The 17,725-nt window shown below is 47.4% G+C and overlaps 1 long non-coding RNA gene across 2 annotated transcripts; it reads left to right on the top strand.

Moving 5' to 3' along the window:
• The first annotated feature begins 6,442 nt into the window (after positions 1–6,442).
• On the top strand, positions 6,443–16,634 carry LOC113908058. Of its 2 annotated transcripts, XR_003515350.2 has the most exons (4): positions 6,443–6,577; positions 8,667–8,757; positions 16,041–16,200; positions 16,527–16,634. It is a non-coding gene; the product is annotated as an uncharacterized LOC113908058 (long non-coding RNA). The 2 variants fall into 2 exon arrangements; XR_003515349.2 differs by lacking the exon at positions 6,443–6,577 and having other exon boundaries at positions 8,631–8,757.
• The last annotated feature ends 1,091 nt before the right edge of the window (positions 16,635–17,725 follow it).

Below are 17,725 nucleotides of genomic sequence, written 5' to 3'. Positions count from 1 at the left end.
CGCCCTGATTCTCTACACACAGGGGGTTAATTCTTGCCTTCTCAACACGCAGTCCTCTGTAAGCTGCCAGGGATTTTTCTTCATGAGTACTAGGTTCCCCCTGGGAGGTTTTTAGCTTTAGATGGCAAAGCCTGGGATCAGGATCACTTCCAAAATCCTGTTCCAAATCTTTCTTCTCTACCCGAAGGGTCTGCAAGCTCTCTCGGTAAAGAGCAAGATTGTCAATATTTTTGGCTTTGAGCATTCTACAGTCTGTCTGACTGCTGGACTCTGCTGCAGAAGCAGCCGTGGTTAATATGTAAACAGATGAATGTGGTTGTATACCAGTAACATTTGATTTATGGACACTGAAATGTGAATTTCAAGGGATTTTCACATGTCATGAAATGTTATTTTCCCTTCTTTTTTTTTTTTTTTTTTTTCTGGCCACTCAAAGAATGTACAAACCCCTCTCCACTTATGGGATAGACAAAAGAGCAGGCTGTAGTTTGCCCACCCCTGACTTACATGGTTTCATGCATTTTTCATGAATTTGGTACTTTTCTCCCCCAGATGAATTCAGGGAATCCTAGCAGTATCAGAGAAAGTTAAGGACGGTTGAGTCTGCTTTATATAGCTTTTGAGCTTTCATAAATTGTTCTGAAGTTCTCTATGACAATGTGCCAAGGGATTTTTTTTTTTTTAAGATATATTTATTTAGGGCTCCTGGGTGGCTCAGTTGGGTAAGTGTCTGACTCTTGATTTCAGCTCAGGTCATGATCTCAGGGTCATGAGATTGAACCCCACATGGGGCTCCACTCTCAGTGTGGAGCCTGCTTAAGATTCTCTCTCTCCCTCTGGCCCTCCTTCTGCACACTTTCTCTCTCAAATAAATCAATTTTATTTATTAAAAATATTTATTTATTTGAGAGAGAGTGAGAGCATGGGGGGGGAGGGGCAAAGGCAGAGGGAGAAAGAGAATCTTAAGCAGGCTCCACGCTCAGTGAGGAGCCCAGTGCAGGACTTGATCCCACGACCCTGAGATCACAACTTGAGCCGAAATCAAGAGTTGGATGTTCAACCAACGGAGCCACTCAGGAACCGTGACAGTGTGCCAAGGGATTTTAATAAAATAATTTATCCATATATTTTAATAAATGCATTTAAAATACCCTAGGGGTATTTGCAGAGTGACTTTTGGGGCATCCTTTCCTCTAGCTGGGTCTTAGTTTCCCCATTTGTAAATGAGGGGGTTGATTGTGGTAACTGCTCAGGTCCTTCTCTCTGAAGTTCCATGTGTCTCTGGAAGAGCTCCGCACCCCCATCCCACCCCACCCCATGCTGATGTTGAGGGTTGCTGCAGCACCTCTGGGCTCTGCCTCTGACCATGCACTTGAGGCCTGTGGACTTTGTGGCACTTTGCTCAGTTTAGCTGCTTTCCCCCTGTTAATCTTTAAGAAAGAAAAGCATTAAATATACAGAATTGGAGAGCTAGGCCCTTTGCATCTTTCTTGGCAATAAAATCGAGGGGCCCCTCCAAGGAATTTCCTCCCTCATCCTTGCTGTCTTTCCTGGCCCTATTCAAAGAGCCACTTGGGGAACTCATGGCCAGAGCTGGCGGCAGTTACCATTGCCGTGGGGAACAGTGCAGACTCTGGGTCCCCAGGCAGTGCTGGGCTGGCTCAGGGGAGCCCCTCTCAGTTTCTCTTGCAGGAAGCCACTATGGCCTGGGGGCCCTAGACACTGTTTATAAGCCACCTTCATTGCCAGTGAAGAAAAATTCCCGGGGGCGATGTAATTAAATGTAGATGAGATTATTACTGGAACAAGTTTTGTCTCCCCACCTGCCCCCCTTTAAGAAAAAAAAAAGAAACCCAACAGGTTCATGGAGTCACAGTAACAGAGTGAAGGGGCTCTCATTCTAGAACACCACCAGCTAAAGGAATGAACACAAACAGGCAGATGGTCAGCCCTTCCCACAATTCCTCCCTCTTCCCAACACCATCTGAAGAATTCAGGCATCCACAGCCTGTCTGGGACTGTTTCCAAAAAAGCAGGTGGGCTCAGAGGAGCCAGAGGGGCTGACGTCTATACCAATGGAATTGGACTGAATGATCTGCTCTGGTTCTGGCACCAAAGGCCCAATGGCATCTGGGGTGTGTGAGAGGATGGGGTCCCTGGGCTCGTGAGTAAGCATGACTGAGGGAGGCTGCCTTGTGAGTTTCACTTGAAGACTCTGGAAAAAATATCCTTGGCATTAGTCACCAGAGAGGGAAGTGACTGCCCTGTAAGGAAATATAATTGAGCTCTTTCTCTGCAGTTCACCCAGGGAAATGATTGGCCCTTCCTTTTCCATTGCACCTGGATACTGTGTACACAGACAGAGCCTCACCACGACCACATGGTGTTTCTTGTCTGTAGTTTCTGGTAGCCTCTGAGCTCTGAGCTTTGAGAGTCTGGGTCTTTCTTTCTTAAACTTTGTTGGTCTTTCCCAAAACCCCTCGCCTCCAACCCCCATGGCCTGTGTACATCAGTGCGGTATTTGGCTTGTATTAGACCCTTGCTAGTCAAAGTGGGGTCACACATCCAAATGGCCAACAAACACATGAAAAAGTGCTCAACATCACTCGGCATCAGGGAAATCCAAATCAAAACCTCAATGAGAGGGCGCCTGGGTGGCTCAGTCATTAAGCGTCTGCCTTTGGCTCAGGTCATGATCCCAGGTTCCTGGGATCGAGTCCCACATCGGGCTCCCTGCTCCACGGGAAGCCTGCTTCTCCCTCTCCCACTCCCCCTGCTTGTGTTCCTGCTCTCGCTATCTCTCTCTGTCAAATAAATAAAATCTTTAAAATAAAATAAAATAAAATAAAAAACCTCAATGAGATACCTCCTCACACCAATCAGAATGGCTAAAATTACCAAGTCAGGAAATGACAGATGTTGGTGAGGATGTGGCAAAACAGGAAGCCTCCTCTACACTGTTGGTGAGAATGCAAGCTGGTGCGGCCACTCTGGAAAACAGTATGGAGGTTCCTCAAAAAGTTGAAAAGAGAGCTACCCTATGACCCAGCAATTACACTACTGGGTATTTACCCCAAAGATACAAATGTAGGGATCCGAAGGGGTACATGCACCCCAATGTTTATAGCAGCAATGTTCACAATAGCCAAACTATGGAAAGAGCCTAGACGTCCATCAACAGATGAATGGATAAAGAAGATGTGGTATCTATATAAAACGGAATATTATGCAGCTATCAAAAAACCAAAATCTTGCCATTTGCAACGACATAGATGGAACTAGAGGGTATTATGCTAAGTGAACTAAGTCAATCAGAGAAAGATAATTATCATATGATCTCACTGATATGTGGAATTTGAGAAACAAGGCAGAGGATCATAGGGGAAAGGAGGGAAAAATGAAACAAGACGAAACCAGAGAGGGAAACAAACCATAAGAGACTCTTAATCTCAGGAAACACACTGAGGGTTGCTGGAGTGGTGGGGGTGTTGGGAGGGATGGGGTGGCTGGGTGATAGACATTGGGGAGGGTAAGTGCTATGGTGAGCGCTGTGAATTGTGTGAGACTGATGAATCACAGACCCGTACCTCTGAAACAAATACATTATATGTTAATAAATAAAAATAATAAAAAACAAAACAAAACAAAGTGGGGTCACAACCTCAGGCCCCACCCCAGGTCTCCTCAATCAGGATCTGCATTTTAAAAAAGCTCTCCGGTGGATCTGTGGCACATTAAAATCTGAGAAGCCCTGAATTAGAGGAGAGATGTTTGCTGAGTGTATGACAGGGCAAATCAAGAGACATGGGTCCTATCAGTGCTGCTGTCTCTTTCTTTGCCATTCTCTTAGTGAGCAATGGTTAGCAAGCAGTTTAACAGCTTGGGGCCTCGGCTGCCTGTGGACTGGCTTGAGGTCAAAGATTCCAAGTAGGTGAATAAATTAAATTAAAATAAAAAAATGAAAAATGAAAATAAATTTTTTAAAAATCACAGAAAAGCTCTTATTTGCCATCCATGCTCAATATTGTCCAGACTGTCAGGATGAGGAGAGCAGGGGACTCATCCTGTTCATCTCTGTGCCCCCCAGGGTGTGGCGTGCTCCAGGGTCTAGAGCAAGAGCTCAGTGAACATTTGCAACACTGAACCGAACAACAGTGATTTTCATGGGCAATGCAAGCATACCCTGGGGATGGAGGCACATAGCCTTCTCTTGGGCAGTTTATGCCCCAAATCTGACGATGTAGGAAATTATTATCCTGTCTTCATTCTAGACAGGCAGATTCTAGAAAGTATTTCCTTCAGTTGCTCAGGCATGAAAGGGAATTTCCTGACGACCATGTCTCCCTCCAATAAGACTTGGCCATTTCTGTATTTTTTTTTTAAGTAAGCTCTACACTCAACGTGGGGCTCAAACTCACGACCCCAAGATCAAGAGTTGGATGCTTCCCCAACTGAGTCAGCCAGGAGCCCCAAGACTTGGGCAATTCTAACGCCTACGAAGAAGAACTTATCAGGGAGGTTCCTTGACACTTGACTATTAGCCTTTTGGGGAATAAATTAGGATACACAGAACTTTTATTTGTAAAGCTCTTTAAAATGTTTTTTTAGGTCTTCTAATACTCCACAAATAGGGTCAATAGAATTGCTTCCATTTTTATTTTGTTTTTTTAAAGATTCTATTTAATTATTTGTGTGTGAGAGAGCAAGAGAGCACACAGAAGCAGGGGGAGCTGTAGGCAGAGGGAGAAGCAGGCTCCCCATTGAGCAAGAAGCCGGATGTGGGACTCCATCCCAGGACCCTGGGATCACGACCTGAGCCAAAGGCAGATGCGTAACCAACTCGCCACCCAGGTGTCCCGAATTGCTTCCATTTTGAAAAACAAAAAAGCTAGGCAAATTTTCTGTCTGTTGTCACCAAATATAACTGGGAGCAAACCTTAGTTTATGTGCTAAAACATGTGTCCACTGGGGTCAGGGGACCCTTTGGCTATTTCCACAGAAAGAGAGATCGGGAAAGATGCACAGCATGCTTGGATTTCTATTTCTGATGTTAAGCCTCTCCTTTGAGGCCACTTCAAATGACAGATTTTCGACCTGAAGGAACCTTGGGTATCATTCATTGATTCATTCATTCATCCATCATAAAGAAATTTCTGGAGACTTCTGGTTCCTTCGCTAAAAGAAGGAAAATAAAATGTAAAGCCTCTAAACAAGAAAATACAGTCAATTTAGTAGAATGAAAAAAAAAAAAGAGAGAGAGAGAGGGAGAAGGGGAGAGAGAGAAAAAACAAAAAAGTAAAGATGAAAAGAAAACATAAGGCAAAATGGCAGAAATAAATTCATAAATCACAATGACTCTAATTGGATGAAAGTTGAAGTTTCTGAACACACACTTGATGTCAGGCACTATGCGATGCGTGGGGGATACAAAAGTAGATAAACTACAGCTTCTGTCTTCAAGAAGTTCACGGTTTCCTTGGGGGAGAGGGGAAACAAAGCAGTAATAACAGGCTGAATGTCTTGACAAAGGGAACTAAAGAGAGGAGCACCCAGCTGAGCCTGCGGGGAGAGGGTGGAGGAAGGCTTCCTGGGGATGGCGATGCTTCAAGCTGAAGGATGAGCAAGAAGGCAAGGCAGACAGGAAGGCTGTACCAGGCAAGGAACAACTTGCAAAAGCACGCAAGTGGGAAAGAACGTGGTACGTTCTGGTCCAACCTTCTTCTGTTATGGAGGAGGGACTTGAAACCAAGGAAAGGTAAGGAGACTGTCTCAAGGTCACTCAGCTGATTAGTCAACAGAACCAGGATTCGTACCCGAGACCCCATCTCCTTTTCCATCCCCCTCTCTACTATACCACAGCGCCTGAAGTTTGTAACAGGAGGCTTGGTGACTGTGCGTGGAGACCACAGCCAACTTTGGAAATGAGCTGCATCTGCGTGTGGGGACTGGATCTTTCTTTCCTGGGCTGGGGCAGAGCCAGGCACTTGGTAGTTTCCAGGGCTGAGCAGCCCAGTTTACCCCAAGGAAGCCATGGCACAGATGCCCAGTTTAATCATTAACTCCCAAGTTCACAGGGCTGGAGATGGAATGCACAGGACCTGCGGGGTGGTGGAGAGGACCTGGCTCTCCAGGGCGCTAAGAGAAAGATGGTTCTTAAGATGGAAAGGGACCAAAGTTTAGGATGGGGTCTTTTGTCTCTGAACGGATCTACATTTGGGGCTCAGGAAAAAGGGCTCGTGCTTTTTCTCTCAATTTTGTTGGAGTTTCGCCATCATCTTATTAGCTTGATTTCAGGATTCCCTTTTAGTGTTCATAAGATACTCTAATTCCCTCTGCCTCTGCCCTATGCGGCATAGAAATTCTTTACTCATCCATCTACCCCATAAACTGTGATCTCCAGGAGGGCAGGACTCGGTCTTTCATCTCCGTGACCTCAGTGCCTGGCATAGCTCCTCAGAATTTCGGAAAGCTGCAGCCAGTGGTTGGAAAGACTGCCTTGGCAATAGCATCACCAAGCCCAGAGAACGCATCTCTAAAGGCACTTTGGAATCCTACAGAAGAATGCTCCCACTGGAAGGTGAGGTGCAGACGGGGGGCACAATTTCTGTTTCTCTCCAGCGAACCTGATTTTTCCTGCTCTGTAAAGCAGAGGCAGTCCCACCTTTTCCTCACAAGGCACAGGGCAGGATGAAGTGGAATGGGGGCGTCAAGTCTTTTGTGGCTAGAAGATGCTCAATCATGGCGCGAGGACCTTCTCTTTCTCCCGAAAGTAGGCATCCTGACCCCCCATAGTATCCGAGGTGTGGAAATAGATTCTGCTCTTCGAGGCCATGGGACGGGTGTCCAGCGATCCAGCTGCCCAGCCTGGACTACTACTACTGGTTTAAAGTGTGAACCCGTGCCTCTAGTCTTGGCGGTTGACAGCATGAGAGGTGCTGGGAGAAGAGCCTCCCCTTGTAGGGACGGTCGCTCTCCTGGAAAAGCCAGCTTGCCTGGTTGGAGGTGGGCCAGAAAGGCTGACTCTCACCCTGGCAAATTCTCTGGCGCTCCCAGGTCCAGGAGACTGGAAAAACTGGCCAATGTCAGGGGGCCTCCATCTGTCCTAGCCTCTGGGTTCTTGTTCATCTGGTTGGTGGCGTATAATACAACCAGTTTGAATTCACCTCTTTCCACTGCCTGTAAATTCTCAGAGTTCTGTCAGTTCTTTGAAATTCTAGCACTCAGTGATTGTTAGGTCAGGGGGATAAGGTAATTCAGGAAAAAACCCCAGGCTTGGATTCCTCCAGGTTCTTGCCCTTGGTCCCAGCATCAATCTAGAGCAAATCACCTTGGCAGGGATTAGAAGACACTGAGCTGCCCTGGTCACCTGCTTTCTTCCCCTTTTGCCTTTCCATTTCTCCTCCCTGCCCCAGAGAACTGAAATGAAATGAGAAGTAAATTGCCAAGGGAGATCCTCTCCTGGGGCAAATTTCCTGTCTTTTGCTTACGGGCATGGAGACCCTGAGTGGGGAGGCTGGTTGCAGAGGGCTCTCCCAGAACCAGCCCTGGGGTGACAGGGGCAGGCCGCATCCTCCACTCTTTCATGGGGTGGGGGTGGGGATTTAAAAAGTGAAGGAGGTGGAAGAGAGACTGTACAGGAGACCCCAAGGGCTGTCCCTATTCCTCCACCCTGCCCCACCCCGAAACTGTCAGTCTCCACCAAGCCTCAGAGAGAGAGAGAGAAAGTGGGGGCAGGGAGAAAGAGACGGAGGGGGGAAATCAAAGAAAATTGCAAAAGTCAATGGCCCGGAACTAGAGGCAGCCTCAGCAACTGCAGTGTGACTTTGATTCCCCTATCATAACCCTGAATTAAAAATTCAGGCAATTATCTGCATGGCTTCCTTCTGATTAGAACGAGCCGGAGCCTCATTAATGCATCAGCACAGAGGAAAGCCATTAGGGTCTGTGAAATGGAATGTTTCTCTGAGAACAGGTTCCGCTTGATGTAGAATACCCAGCAAAAAGAAATTTCACACATTTTTGAGCTCAGAGTCACAGGACGGCACCCTGCTTCAGGGCTGCAGACCCTGCCACGGTTGTCCCTTTTCAGCTGGCTCTGGGTGAAAGCCACCTTTGTTCCCCAGCCTCTCTCTGGCACCTCCGTCCTCTGGAGTCGTGTGGAGGGAGGGAGAGGGAGGTAAGGGGCCAGAAGGGACCTCCTGGCTGCTTCCTTTGCTTGGTCCTAAGACACCAAGGTGGCCCGGACGCGAGGTCTAAAAGTCCTTGAGCCATGAGGAGCACCAGAACTTCTTGGGAGTTCACTGCCCTCCTTTGCTAGAAGAACCAGGCAAAAGCTTGTTGGGAACAGGGAGGTCCAAGACTCCAGAAAAGAGCAAAATATCTGCATGTCCCCAACAGTCTTGGTACTTTCCTGATTCATGTGGCGACTTGGGCATCCCAAGGCCATCCAAGCAGGATCTGGTGAAGCTGAGCCAGCCTTGGGGGCTTGTTGCTTAGGAGAGGGTGAAGGGTTGGAGGTAAGGAGGGCACCCTTTGTTCATTCTTTATTGTGTAAGCTCTGAGCTCATAGAAATGCAAATCTGCTGCCCAGTCCCTAAACAGGGTGACCGTCCCTACCACAGCTGACATTCGGAAACTTTCATGCCCCCTTTTTGGGATTTCCCCAGGGTGCGGCTTCCTTCTTCCAGTGACTGTGGATCACTTCAAGGGGCAGCCAGGAGCAGTTTCTCAAGCAACTTTCCTTGCAGCCCTAATAAGGTCAGTTCTTGGGAGGACTGGGCTTGATCCAGAAGTATTGTCCAGATTTTCTTCAAGCCAGTGGGCGGGACTTGGGCTCCCTCATTTCGGACAGCTGGGCGTTCTTCTAATGCAGGGATTCTCGAAGGATCCTGGGGCTAAATACGCTCTTTAGGAGGAAAGCTAGTCTTAACGTGGTGAGAACTGATAAAGATGAAAACGTTTTTGTAAAAAGAGAACTTGTTACGGACATAGGATGCCAACCAGGAAAAATGTTATCCTTCAAACTGTTGGAGTAAGCCACGTTCTTCTGCTGGCACACCTGTTAACTATTCAGCGTTAGGAGGGCCGAGTGTCTGTGCAAAGCTGTAAACACAGTGAGCTGGTCATCAGGTTATAAGGGAGTCAATGTTTAACTACCGTCGTTTGCAGCAACTGCGCCCCCTACCGTACACCAGCAAACCTAGGCGACGGGCGGTCATTCAGGTTTTCGAGATGTTTTCAGTCACATCCCATGTTAGAAGGGTACATTCCTGGTCACCGGGGAGTTTTTATGAAGCGTGTTTTCAATACTGCAGACAGTTTTATGGGTTAAGGCTCCTAGAGTTTATCTCACCACTCCCTCCCCCCGCCAACACAAACAAGATGCTTGGTGATTCAGTTATGCTCTTTGTGGGTTCTGAGCGCCCGGTCTTGCCAACACTTTGGTCTCACTAGGCCAACACTCCACAAAGTCAAATGCAGGGACTACAGATGACCCCTGTGTAAAGGGCTGACCTAAAGGCACCTGAAGTCTTGGGTGGGGGGAGGTTATCTCTCTAGGCTCACCAGCTGGGACGAGAGTGAGAGGAGCTGGCCAAAGGTCAGGAATGTGGGCCTTCTAGAGAGCGAAGCTACTCCAAGCAGCTCCACAACACAGGCCACCTTCGGCCTTGGGAAGTGATCACATCTCAGCCCTGAGTACTTTACCGCCATCCACGGTATTTCTCAATCGTTTAAACATAGACTCTTTCCAGTCCGATCATTCCTTTCTTCCCAAGATAGTTCGGTTCCCACCTTTGCGACTGGTCACTCCTTATTCATTCAAGTATTTTCCGAACAACTATTATGTGCTAGACATTGTTCTAGGAACAGGAGTGCCGAACACAAAGCAGACAAAGGCTCTGTTCTCCTGGAGCATACCTTCCAGTTGGGAATGCAGACAATTACAGAAAGACGAACGAATGAGTTGGCGGTGTAAGTGCCATGGATAAACAAAGCTGGGTAAGCAGGAGAGAGGGAGGGAGGGCTACTTTATTCAGGTGGTCTCTCAGAAAAAAACACCGGAAAAGCTTTGTGCTGCCCTCTGGCAATCTACCCTATTTATCTCTTTCAAAAGTAGGATTGCCTCTTCCATCAAACATCCCCTATGAACCTCCCACCTGCACGGACGTTCCCTTCAGCTCCTCTCTCCCCCAGTGTCTTCATTCTTGGAAAGATATACAGTGATAGTTTTGATGATAGCCTCCGGGAATAAGGGTCCTGTCTTCCATTTCTCTGGTTTGCTATCAGAACAGGGGGTGGGGAAGACAGGGAGGAAACAAGCATTTCTCTGATGGGCTAGAGACATGAATACATTAGCTCATCTCATCCTCACAGAACTCCTGCAGACTCTCTATTATTATCCCCATTAGAAACCAAGGAAAGTGAGGCTTAATATATCTAAGAGCACATGACCGCCAAATGATGCTTCTCGATTTGAACCCTGACCAGTGTAGCACCGAGGCCTGCACTCTTTTTTTTTTTTAATATTTTATTTTTCTAAAGCAGGCTCCACACCCAACGTGGGGCTCGAACTCATGACTCCAAGATCAAGAGTCGCATGCTCTACCGATTGAGCCAGCCATGCGCCCCTGAGGCCTATACTAGGGTGAGCGTCTGGCAGGTGTTGTCAGTGAGTAATGAGTACAAGGGAGGGATGAGCTCTATTTCTCGGAGAATGGCCATACACAACATGTGATTAAACTCTTCCTGTCTGCTGGATGATAAATCCTTCCTTTGCTACTAACTGAGTGATGACAGGCCCTTCCCTTCCCCTTCCTGGGGCTCAGAACCCTTCTCTGTAAACTGAGCTTAGACCACAGGATCTCCTGGGTCTTTTCTAGCTCTGACACTCTAAGAAACAGAATCTCCTACACGGGATGGTGGAGGGCAGGGAGAAGTCAAGTGACTTCACCACATCAAATCCGATTTTTTAAGAGAGCACAAAACACCGCCTTTGTTCATTCAGTTAAAATTCAGCATATACTGGGGCGCCTGGGTGGCTCAGTCGTTAAGCATCTGCCTTTGGCTCAGGTCATGATCCCAGGGTCCTGGGATCGAGCCCCGCATTGGGCTCCCGGCTCTGCGGGAAGCCTGCTTCTCCCTCTCCCACTCCCCCTGCTTGTGTTCCCTCTCTCGCTGTGTCTCTCTCTCTGTCAATTAAATAAATAAAATCTTTAAAAATAAGTAAATAAATAAAATATGTCCTCACCCTATAATGTGTGTAAAGGGAAAGACAAACGTGACAAAGAATTATGACAATAATAATTATGGCTAACATTTTACACAGCGCTTACTCTTTGCCAGAAACCATTCTGAGCACTTGGAAACCTTTTAACTCATTTCACTCTTCCCAGCCATCAGTGAAGTGGTACTACTTTTATTCCTACTTTACAGGTGAGTAAACTGAGGCACAAAGAGGTGTGCAGGGCAGAGCTATCGCGAACAGTAATAATGCACAACAAGGACCGACTTACAGGACCTGCGCTGCAGAAGTTATGATAGGCAGATGTTGCACAGCATTGACTGGTGGTTTCATTCTCCTGAGATTTCTGGTAGTCCCTGTTTGACCCCTCTGCCATTTGCAATCAGTCCCACAGAGCCAGGTGGAGGGCTTTTCTGTAGAGAGCAGAGAAGGCTTTAGGGTTTTGAAACTCAAAAATCTGCAGCTGTGAAGTCACTCAGGACATGAAACATACTGGGTGAGTTAGAGCCGGTTTTCCTGCCCGCAGAAAGGAGAGAGGCAGGGGAATGCTAGACCCCCCTGAGAAATGGAGAACTAAACCCTGTTCCCCACTGGGGCCAGAATGCCCAGTGAGCTGTGGGATCAGACAGTGGGTGTGCGTGTCAGAGGTGCCTACCCCGGCCCTGCTGAGTTATTCCCTGGGCACAGCCCGAGGTTTGAGAGTAGCTGGAGGTAGAAGAGGTCTTAGCCCTGCAAAGTTCCCCTCTGCCAGCGTAATGAATGTCCATCTCCCTAGAAGGAGTGTGGAAGTCAAAAGAGGGCCCCTGAGCCTGAAGAGTCCTCTAGAATGGGAACAAGGAGAAAGGCTGCCTGGGGGACCAGCATGGGACCAGCATGGGAGGTGGGTGTCTCACGGCTGCCACAAAGAGGTGGTGGGGCATAGAGACCAGGATGGCAACTCCGTGAGGGTGGGGGTCTCCGTCTGCTTAGTTCACTGCTCCAGGCTGTGGGCCTGGGTCACGTAAGAGGGGATCGATCAATATTTGTTAAATGAATGACCTTAGGTGGGCTGCCTCTAGAACCAGGCTGTTATGTTTCAAACCTCAGCTCTGCCTCTTAGTACTTGGGTAAGTCTCTTCTCTTCTCTGAGCCTCCTGTGTAAAATGGGGATAAAAATGGTGCAGGTCAGTACTGATCTGAGATCAAAAGAGAGGATGCATAAAGCACTTAGTGTCTGGCAGAACACAGGTGCTCAGTAAGTTTTTGCTCGTAGTATTAGCAGATTCCCCCACCCTTGCTCTGCACCTGTGTGCTACATTAGATTTCCCCCCAGTCCTGAATTCAGACACAACCTTGAGGACTCCAGAATTGGCTAAGATGGAATTCCCACCATGATGCAATGGAGACTCTGGATAGAAATCAGGCTAAGCACTTAAAAAAAAAAAAAAGTTACTTTTCCTGCACAGTGGATTTTGTAGGGCAAGCCTATAAAAATTAGATGCCCTGTGAAGACCCTTGCTAGCATTTTCAATTAAATAGCTTTCTCCCTTGTAGGCATGTTTATTCACAGGACAACTTAACCTCTCACCTTACTTGTCTTTCTAGAAAAGCACAGTTCTTCAGGTGAGTTATCATTTGCAAGTGCTGCTTAATAGAACTGAACTTTAAGGCAAAGAGGAAACAGAACTCTGTTTTTCCTTTTTCCTTCCACTTGCTCCTACTGAAAGAACTCTGGGCTTTCCTGAAGAAATTCAGTGCAGAGGGCTTTATTTATTGTTAAGATAAACTCTCTTGAAGGTGAGTGATAAATATTATCATTCATTTTTTATTTAAAAAATCATCCTGATTTATCTGGCTTCTCACTTATTTAAATGCCAGTAGGTGACCAACTCTCCCATTTGCCCAGGATTGTCCCCGTTTTAGCACTGAAAACCCCCATATCCTGGGAATGCCAATGGCCAATCAAGTAGACTTGTCAGCTCAAAAAAGCATTTGAAGATCTTTTTTTGGATGGACAAGGAAAAATACTTGTTTGAAATTAGAAGAGGTGGTCTCCTGGGAAACAGATTCCTTTGGGGAGATTCCCACTCTGCTCACTCTGCCAAGTGTGGCCCTGAAGACCCTGTGCAGGGAGGTGCCCCCTGCTGGGAATGCCTGAGTTGACAAGGAGGAAATGGGAGGGCGCCGAGGAGACGGTTTCAGATAGGGCCGCCGGACAAGCCTGCAAATGCGTGTTTTGGCGTCCTTCCTATAATGTCCCTCACTTTGGGCCAGGCTCTGGATCCCCCAACAGACCCCACAGGGCAGTTTCTGTGTTCCCAAGTCACCATCAAGTCTGCATCTAGAGAGCCCTGTGGGTGTCCCCACGCAAGGGAGCAGCCCAGCATGGGGGTTCCTCGGGGACATGTGGAGGGGCTGCCCAAAGCCCCTGTAGATGTCCCCTTTCCTCAGATCAAGGGTCTTTTGCTATTTTTGTGGTGTCTGCAGACCTCGTGGGATTGGCCCACCGCATGCAGGTTGCATTTCTGGTCACAGAGGATGCAGTGCAGCCTGTTTCCACACCCAGTAGGTGACTGTAAGGGCCCATCAGGGCTGTGGGCATGTGGCTTTCAGGTTGGATTCCTGAGGCCACAGTGCTCCTTCCATGGACTGCAGTCATCTGAAGGCTTGACTGGGGCTTGGAGCATCTGCTTCCAAAGTAGCTCATCACGTGGCTGTTGGTTAGAGGCCTGTTTCTCACCATGAGGATCTCTCCATGGGGCTGCTTAAGAGTCTTCCTGACATGATAGTTAGCTTCCTCCGCAGGAAGCCATCCGAGAGAGAGAAAGTAAGAAGGAAGCCGCAGTGCTGTTTAAGACCCGATCAGGCACCATCCTTTCTTCCATATTCTATTGTTGAAAGAAAGTCACTAAGTCCAGCCTGCACTCTAGGGGAGGGGAATTAGGGAGGGAGAAGAAGCAAAGGATTTGTGGGCATATTTTAAAACCACAGTTTCCCAAAGCATTAAGTGGCTGGATGGGGACTGAGTTTCCACAAAGGTTGGTTCCGATAGTAACATAGGAGGAAGAGCATGGGCTTTGAGTTAAATCTGAGTTTGAAACCAGGCTTTGCTCCTTTCCATTTTCTGGGATCTGGGGCAAAATGATCATCTCTAAGCCTTAGTTTCTTCATCTGTAAAATGAAAATAACAATAGTAATTCTTTCAAAGAGTTATTATAATTTAAACGAAGTGACCCATGCAGGGACAGACTCAAATGATATGGGGCCTGACACCTTTACAACTTGACAGGGCCCTCTTTAAGAAAGGAGAATGCAAAATTCCAAGTGTAAGTTAGGCACAAAATGAACATTTATTTAGATTTAGAAATGACAAGAAATGCCACACATTTTAAAAACTGATAAATACCACAAATATCACAAAATTTCAGAAAAATGACAATTTAAAAGATCACCTAAACATACCTCTTTAAAATACCTTCTTTCTTACATTTTGACTGCATACTTTTTGATCACTTGTCAACATGACCAAGATTTTGCAATATTTTCCACAGTCAGGGGCGCCTGGCTGGCTCAGTCCGTGGAGCGTGTGACTCTCGGATCTCGGGGTCATGATTTCAAGCCCCACGTTGGGTGTAGAGATTACTTAAGAATAAAATCTTCAGGCACCTGGGTGGCTCAGTCATTAAGCGTCTGCCTTCAGCTCAGGTGATGATCCCAGGGTCCTGGGATCGAGCCCTGCATTGGGCTCCCTGCTCAGTGGGGAGTCTGCTTCTCCCTCTCCCACTCCCCCTGCTTGTGTTCCCTCCCTCGCTGTGTCTCTCTCTGTCAGATAAATAAATAAAATCTTAAAAAGAAAAAAAAAGAATAAAATCTTTAGGGGCACCCGGGTGGCTCAGTTGGTGAAGCGTCTGCCTTCGGCTCAGGTCATGATCTCAGGGTCCTGGGATTGAGCCCCACATCGGGCTCCCCGCTCAGAGGGAAGTCTGCTTCTCCTTCTCCCTCTGCCCCTCCCCCTACTTGTGTTCTCTCTCAAATAAATAAATAAGTAAATAAATAAATAAAATCTTAAAAAAAAGAATAAAATCTTTAAAAAATATATTTACCATAGTCAGAAGAGAAAGATAATTCAGTCTTTCCTTAGCATGGCTGATTAAATTTTGGTTTTTATTATTGAGAGCTTATTATTCAGCTTCACAACTCATTCTTCAACATGTCAGGCAGTTTTTTAAGGGTTGTCAAATTTGGAAAACCTCCATCAGATTTAATATGTGAGCTCAGGGCTTCAAGTGTTTCTGTGTGGTGAACTGATAGCACCCATTAGCCAGGGCTGTTGGGGAGGTCTGTGTGAGGGAGTGGGGCTGGAAGCTTCAGTCCCCCTGGCAGCCCTCCCCGGGAAGCAGGTATGTACGGAGCAGGTGCTCAGGAAATGGGAGAAGCATAGACAATTCTCATCTTCCTGCACCATTGCCTCAGGCAAAGTCAGGGATTTCTTTGTCCTGGGTTCTGTCTTATCTAGAAGCCTCTCCAGCACCCCTCAGAAGACAGGGACAAAAACACACCCCTTGGGTGGGAAGAATACTGGACTCAGAATGAAAAGACCTGGGTTTGAGTCCTGTCTCTGTCACTTAACTACGGGACTTTGGCAAATTACCCGCCCCCCCCCACTCCCCATGTGTCAATTTCTTCATCTGTAAGATGGGCATAGCTAGACCATTCATCATGGATTGTTGTCTATTAACGGCAGAATATCAGTAATAAGGGCTTTGTAAATTACAAAGCAATTTTTACTAACATCATATGTTTTTATTTTGGTGCCTAGAAATTACCAAGGAATCAGTTTGGACACTCTCCAGTGTTTATGAGCATCTTAAATTCTCTGTTCTCTGTGGTCTAAGTGAATTGGAAATTCAAACTGGACTTTAATCGAATTTGGCATAAAAGACCAGGACACCAAAATTATCCATTCTCTCCACAAAAAGGTACTGGGTTCTAGCTATTGCCATATTTGCACTAGACATGGGGCTTACCAAATAGACAAGACACAGTCCTGGCCCTTCAGGTCTGTAGCACAGGTAGATGAAACCCCAGACCGACATCTGGAGGATGGGTTCAGCTCCTGTGAAGTTTACAACCCTGGCCTCCCTACGCCCCAGTGTTTCCTCTGCCAATGGGCATTGCTAACTGCAGGAGAGGGGGGTCGACACAAACGAGTGAGAGCCCGCGCCTCTTGGACAGTACCCGGACAGAGTCATCAGAGGGTTGCACAGAACCCTGCTGAGACTGGCTGTACTTGGGGATTTTTCAGGAAGCTTTGAAGTGCAGCCAGGACGAGGGAGGCTGCCCCATCTTGGAGGTGCATTCACTTGTAATTTACTCCTCCACGTGGGCTCTGGAGCTCCAGTCTCGTAAGTACGTTGGCTGCTCAATCTCGCCCTGGAAGATGGACAGAGGGAGGGGGCGGGAGGGGAGGAATCGCTAAATTAAGAAGGTCCCTGGGAGTGACTGGCCTACAGACACGACTGAGTCCCCTCAGTTTCTCTCCTTCAAGCATAAATATTTCTGACTACGATCACAGACTCCCTCCTCATAAAATCAATGAAACCACAAGGGAAAATGACCTCCCGCTTGACTGCACCAGAGATATCTCAAACGGAGTCACTTCCCCTCCCACAGAAGCAACTGTGCTGGGGCTTGGGATTTGAAACCCAGGCACTGCCCTGGAGAATCTGAGGCTAAGAAGAAATCAGGGGGGTTGGGTATGTGTCTCTGTCTCTTTTGATGTGCTGTGTTTTGTGATGGCTTCTGTGTAGTCCTGGGGCAACACGAGACTTTTTTTCCCTGGAGTCAGACCTAGGTTCAAGCTCCAGCTCATCTAATGACTGGCTGGGTGTCTTTGGGCAAAGTAGGCCCCCCTCCACCTGAGTCTCCCCATCTAGTACACGGAGGATGCTGCCCCGCGGGAGAGGTGACAAAATCAAGAGAACTGTCTGTGCAAATGCTTTGTAAACCGTGCAGCTCTTGACAGATAACAGCTCTTATCATTAAAAGATAAAAGCACCAATCCTGCTGGTGTACTTGTTAGGACTCCTTATGCTGTAAGTGACAGAAAACCTACCTCAAACTGGCTTACATCATGGAAAAGGATGGATTCGGGTGAGGACTAGATTCAGTGTCACCAAGGCCAGCTCCTCCCCACCCCCCACAGTGACGGCACGTCTCACATCTTGACCAGATGCCATCCAGAGGAAGGTTAAAGAGAGATGGGGGCGGGGGGGGGGGGAGGAACTCTTCTTTTTCCAGACTCAGCATATGTGTCCGATGTCATTGGCTCTCTTCACACAGCCAGGGGATCAGCTCTGCTGATCGGCTGGAGAGAGTCAAGAACCATCCCTAGATCCTGGAGGTATGATCACGACGCCAATCAAACCACATTTAGAGGGGTCACTTTATCAGAAGAAGAGTGAGCAGATGCCGCGTTGCACAAACATCCAACCAGTACAGCCC

This window comes from Zalophus californianus, chromosome 16 (assembly GCF_009762305.2).
Source record: "Zalophus californianus isolate mZalCal1 chromosome 16, mZalCal1.pri.v2, whole genome shotgun sequence".
NCBI classification, from domain to species: domain Eukaryota; kingdom Metazoa; phylum Chordata; class Mammalia; order Carnivora; family Otariidae; genus Zalophus; species Zalophus californianus.
Note: the sequence above shows the minus strand (reverse complement) of the source record. Positions and strands in the feature narration are given on the sequence as shown.